The sequence below is a fragment of the Danio rerio genome, chromosome 16, assembly GCF_049306965.1.
Source record: "Danio rerio strain Tuebingen ecotype United States chromosome 16, GRCz12tu, whole genome shotgun sequence".
NCBI classification, from domain to species: domain Eukaryota; kingdom Metazoa; phylum Chordata; class Actinopteri; order Cypriniformes; family Danionidae; genus Danio; species Danio rerio.
The window spans coordinates 49,584,933-49,590,932 of NC_133191.1; the positions used below are offsets into that span (position 1 = coordinate 49,584,933).

General features: G+C 38.6%; 1 long non-coding RNA gene across 1 annotated transcript in view; it reads right to left on the reverse strand.

Moving 5' to 3' along the window:
• LOC100149761 (uncharacterized) overlaps positions 1-4,558 on the reverse strand; it is a 22,464-nt gene extending 17,906 nt beyond the window's left edge. Inside the window, exon 1 of the long non-coding RNA XR_011006829.2 lies at positions 4,210-4,558. This is a non-coding gene — a long non-coding RNA (uncharacterized lncRNA). The remainder of the gene's footprint in view (positions 1-4,209) is intronic.
• Positions 4,559-6,000: the final 1,442 nt, after the last annotated feature.

Consider the following 6,000-nt stretch of genomic DNA (forward strand, 5'->3'; position numbering starts at 1 on the left):
AATTAGGTTGAACAGTACTAAATTTTATGCAACCCAGGCTCATTGCGGAAACGTAGCCCCGCGGATGTTTCTGGAGACCACGATTTACGTGGCCACATTTTGTTTTTTATCGAGCTAACGCTACGGAGGGGTGTGACGCCACCCCTCCTGTTTGCGCTCGCCAGCTGACTTCTCACCTCCGTGTGGAGGGCTTCCCCGCCGTAACCAGTTTGTCTGCTTAGCTCGCAGTGTTACATCGGCATAGCGGAGGCCCGGAGAAGGAGGAGCCTCGGCCACGGCGACGACCGGGATCGAGTCCGGGGAAGAGCGGCTCCAGAAATCAGGTAAGATGAAAAACAGAATCCAAAAAATAAAAGCGAACGAGTTCACGACGGGGCGAGATCCAAAGACGCAGTCAAAATCGGATGAGGGCTTTTGCTTTTTTTTCTGGACTGCTTTTGCAAATTGTTGCTTGGGTTTAGGGAAGGAGAAGGAGGAGGAGAAGAAGGGCAGCTGGGTCAGCCGATTGGCCGGCCGCCCATTCGATCGTTCAGTCATTTAGGCAGTCAGTCGGACGGACGGTTGCTCTACAGCGGCCTCCGGCGGCTTTTCACGCGAGAACAGCGCGGGCGCAAACGACACACGCTCCCTAGAGGCGTTCGAGATGCAAAAGCGCACACAGCGGCCTCTCGCGGATTCGCGAAAACAAAAACTGCTCGAATACGTACCTCCTGGGATGTATTTCGCGGTCTCCAGAAACGTCTACGGGGCTCCATTTCCAGAATGAGCTTGGGTTGATTTTATTGGTTGGTTTAAATTCATCCCATATAAATTGTTTGCAACCATCTACGTTAGTAGATTTATGATCTACATACAGTCAGAATGATTTATTGCTTTGTTTAATGTCTGTAACTTATGAGCAAGTTGATGGACAGTTTGGATTTGTCCAGTCATATTTCATGAAGTGATGAGAAACCAGTGACCAATGACACCCTGTTTTACCATGTCTCAGGCTTTGAGTGCTGTAGGGTTACATTTATGCTGTGTCAGTCTGATTTTGCTTAGATGGATTTGTATCTGGTGTGCGAACTTACATCAAACACAGTTTTATAAGGTCAATAGGCAGGCGGCTGGCATACAAGGGTCATTATGGCAAGCATGGGTCAGAGGCAGGCGGCGTGGATCAAGGTCGATATACAATGCAGGGTTCAAGGCAGGCGGCAGGCAAGGCAAGGTCAAGTGACAGTCCGGGTTTGCAACGAGGAGATCAGGCAAGGATAAGGTACACTCAGAAATGTCAGCAGGGCAGAGCAAGACTTCGCAATGGAGTGTGTAGCTGCGTCCCAAATGGCACACTATACACTATGCACTCATGCACTATGTACTTATGCACTTACACACTCAACAGGATAGTATATGTATGTAGTGTCGTCCCAAATGGCACACTTATGTATTTTTACTAAGCGGAAATTCAAACCGTTTCCCTGATGACGTTTGACTGTTGCCAAATCAGTGAAATAAACGACTGAATTATCAAGTAATACCTGCCGTGAGTATTGCTGCATTCACCATCGGGAGGCGCTATAATCACTCTCGTAGGAGAATTTTGCTTTCACCATCCAAAATAAATAAAGTTATTCAACATGTGCGTCCGATCGCTCCGCCCCTTCCGCTACGTAAGCAAACCTGCGGTCGTTGAGTGCGTGAAGTGTCCATCATTCCACACTTCATTTTAGCGGCTGAATGAGTGCATCATCCGGGTAATTAAAGTGCACTTTTTATTTTGAGAGTTTTCAATGTGAACACACTACATACACTATTTATACTACAAAATGGCGTAAAATAGTGCATAAGTATGCGATTTGGGACGCAGCATGTGTTTGAGCTGCTTATATGTGTGTGTGGGTGATCAGTGTGATGTGAAGCAGGTGTGTGGCATTCAGCGTCTGAGTGGATGACGTAATGTCAGTAGTCCGGTGATGATGACCCCTGCTGGCCAGCGAGGGGAATGACTGGGACCGAGTCGGTGATACAAACAAAGCAGAACAATAAAAACAGTCAAAAAATAAAATAAAATAAAAAGACCGCAATAAAATATGAATTATTCAATACAATTGGATGATAAAATAACATAAGTAATCAATCTAAGTTAAAAGCAACGGTAAAAAGGTGAGTCTTAGGAAGTTTCTTAAAACAATCCAGAGAAACGGCATTCCTGATGGGAGTGGGAGTGGCCAGAGTTACCAGGTCACAGATGTAGTCAGGTGCTAGCCCATGCACTGCTTTGTATGTTAAAATCAGAGTCTTAAAATCAATACGTGATTTAACAGGAAGCCAGTGAAGTTGCTAAAGTACAAGAGGGGTGTTCATGTTGGGGAAGTATTGGAACGCGAATTTACAATTAAAGGATGCCAGTGAATTTTTCTAATCTGGCTCCTACACATGTAAAACTGTCCATCCGGTGTGTCTGTGATGTTCTTGAATTTCTCAATGATTGAAGATAGAAATACTGTAGTAGTTTGATTTTAAAAAGTTAAGAGTTCGACCCTGCTTCCCAAGCCTCTGTCCTATATCTCTGACCACTTTCTGTGGGGGAGGAAAAAAGGCGTGATGTTGTGTGAGCCTTTCTCAGAACATCAGCCTGTGTTTATCACTGTACATATCAGTACAACACGATCTAGAGGCTATTGTAAAAATAAAATACTCAAGCAGTGTAAAAAAAGCTTTCAAACAATCTTCTCCATCTCTTTTCCTTTTTTTACATGGTGTTTGTGCAACCTCTGTGTGTTTGTGTTAATGGTTTTACAGCAGCTAAGATATGTAGATATGCATTCAGTGGCGGATTCAGGCATGGGCAGTATGAGTGATCATCCAGGGCGGCATCTTGCTGGGGGTGGCAAGGGAAGATGGTGCAAAGAAAAGTGCCCCAGAAACAGCTTCTGGATAAGAAGTAGTTTATGCAAGTGTATTAATTTAGAGTGGTTATCCCAGAATAAAGATGTTAGGGGCTTTTCACATTTGGCGTCTTTTGCACGCGCAAGTTTGTTAATCTTTATTTATAACTGAGGTAACTAAGACTTCATGACATTATTTCTCAGCCATGAGTCGGGTCTAAGACAACAGATAATTCTATAAAACATGTATTTTTTTGTATTTAATGGAACTGTCATAATTAATATTTATGCAAAAGTCTTATTACTCCAGTTGTGTCTTTACATTGTTTTTCTGTTCCATTTAGGATTGATTTCTGTTATTATTTTAGAATAACACTTAAATAATAATAATAATAATAGCGGGCGAAGCAGTGGCGCAGTAGGTAGTGCTGTCGCCTCACAGCAAGAAGGTCGCTGGGTCACTGGTTCGAGCATCCGCTGTGTAAAAACTTAATGGATAAGTTGCCGGTTCATTCCGCTGTGGCGACCCTGGATTAATAAGGGTACTGAAAATGAATGAATAATAATTTTAATAATAATTAAATATATATATATATATATATATATATATATATATATATATATATATATATATATATATATATATATATATATATATATATATATATATATTGAAAAGATAATAATTTAAATGTATTTAAAATAATTAGTTTACATTTATATATTTGAAATATATATTTAAATATTTAAAATATATATAAAGTCAACCACATAGTGTTTTATTTTTTGGGGGATGGGACGGGGGTATGTTTGGTTTGGTTTTATCCAGGGTGCCATTTAAAGTAGAACTGCCACTGTATGCAGTGCATCAAGACTTTTTAACCAATTCTTTTGTGTCCACATACAGTTTTTACTTCAACTTTTTTGCTGTTTAACAAATATCTTTCCTGTTTTACCATATCACAGGTTTGGGTGTCTGCTTTAGGGGTCAGGTTCATAATGCTTTGTCCCAAGACTGACAGTTGACAGTCCAATTTGGGTTAGATGGATTTTTTACATTTAGTTTTTCTTAAAAAAGTAGTTTGATTTAAAACTTTTTAGGGTTAAAAGTTGCTACCCAGGCCTCATTTGTTCTATCTGCTACACTGTAAACCCTAATGTTGTCTTTATTTAAACAATCAAGTAAAGTTGACTGAGCATTACTTAAATTGAATATATTTGCATTTGTGTATAAAAAACTTTATAATAAATAAAATTAGGTTGATGCAAAAAGTTGAATTAAAGAATAAAACCCCAAAACAACATGTCTAGAGCTTAAAGAAAAATCACCACAAACCTTTTGGACAATTAGAGAATTCACATCAGACCAGAAAGAAGTCAAGGCTCCAATTTCAGCAGTCGTTTGCAACAGTTTGTGCCCGTCACGAGGTGTTTCGCCTTCAAAGCTTTCAATGGGAATAGACCATTCCTTGTCGCGTCGTCCATATTTTTTTACAATCATTAGGTGCGTTCAACTTCAGAAAGCGCTGCACAGATCGATTAAAATCTTCTTAAAAGTCTTAAAGTGGTGCATGCTGGTTAGAACTTCTGCAGACGCCACATGACTGTCTCATGTGGCATCAAAGTACCGCAACATTGCTCCGAGATCAGACAGCTGATCCAGCCTGTGCAGCATTTGGAGAGCGACTGCAGGAGCTGAGATGACTACACCAATATTACACGATTAGTCGAGTTCACCGCATGACAACAACCACGTATGTTTCGCGTTTTTTATTGGGAAAATTCCAATTCACAAATTTCAAAACAAACAATTCACTTTTCTTACCCTCTCTATCTTAAACACAACATGCTTAATAAAAGACTACAAATATTTTAACGCAGTATGATCTTTTGTTAAATAATATGTTTATAAAGGCTAGAATGTTTGCACAGGTTTATTTTCTTCCTTTTTATACAGACTATGAACAATTTAAATTATATGTTTTAGTGAATTACCTAAATATTAACTCAAATAAGTCTTTTAAACTTGTAATAAAATAATTATCATCATTGATCCTGACACCCTAAAGCAGGGGTCAACAATCCTGGTCCTGGAGGGCCGGTGTCCCTGCAGGGTTTAGCTCCATCTTGCCTCAACACACCTGCCTGGATGTTTCAAGCATACCTAAGACCTTGATTAGCTTGTTCAGGTGTGTTTGATTAGGGTTGCAGCTAAAATCTGCAGGACACCGGCCCTCCAGGAACAAGTTTGGTGACCTCTGCCCTAAAGCTTTCTTAACAAATGAAGTCGAATAACTGATTTATTAAATAATCATAAAATTATTTATATACCGTAAAAGATTTGGACGTATTCGTGACATCACCCATAGGTTTCTGAAGACCGCAAAAGAAGCTACAAGTGGGCGTGGCCAACCGTTACCATTTTGTTCATGCATCATTGCACAGACCTGGGGAGACCAAACAAGGGCAAAGAGGCGGAGCTACAGATGCCTGCTAGCATTTTGCTTAGACAAGCTTTTCTTTGGGAGAAACACTTAATACTTCACTCGTTTGTGTTTTGAACACATGTGCTTGGTTGAACACTATATCAATAAAGTGTTTAGACTTTTAAAAACACTGTTGTAATACATTGAGCCACAAAAAAATTGTTCTTAAGAGGTTTTTCTGCAGGAGGAAAATGTGAATCACTTCAAATACTTCAAATATAGTCTGTGTTAGTAAATGCAAGACTACTTATTTATTTATCTATTTTTTTTATTGCATAACAAGAACAATAGCATAAAAAAGAGGAATACAATGCTTACATTTTTCACAGCAAAGGAACAAATCAGTAGAAAAACTAAAAAAATCAACAAATAAAATACAAATAAAATTACAGGGGATATATATATATATATATATATATATATATATATATATATATATATATATATATATATATATATATATATATATACAAAAAAAACATAAGAAGGATTTCAAAACTGTACACATAGCTTTTTTATTTTTTTTTATGTCTTTTAGGGTTTCAGTATAATGCTTAATATCAATTATAAACAAATAAATATTAGGCTCATCATTGGACCATTTTTGTTTGTGTCCATGGTACACTCTCAAAAAAAAAAAA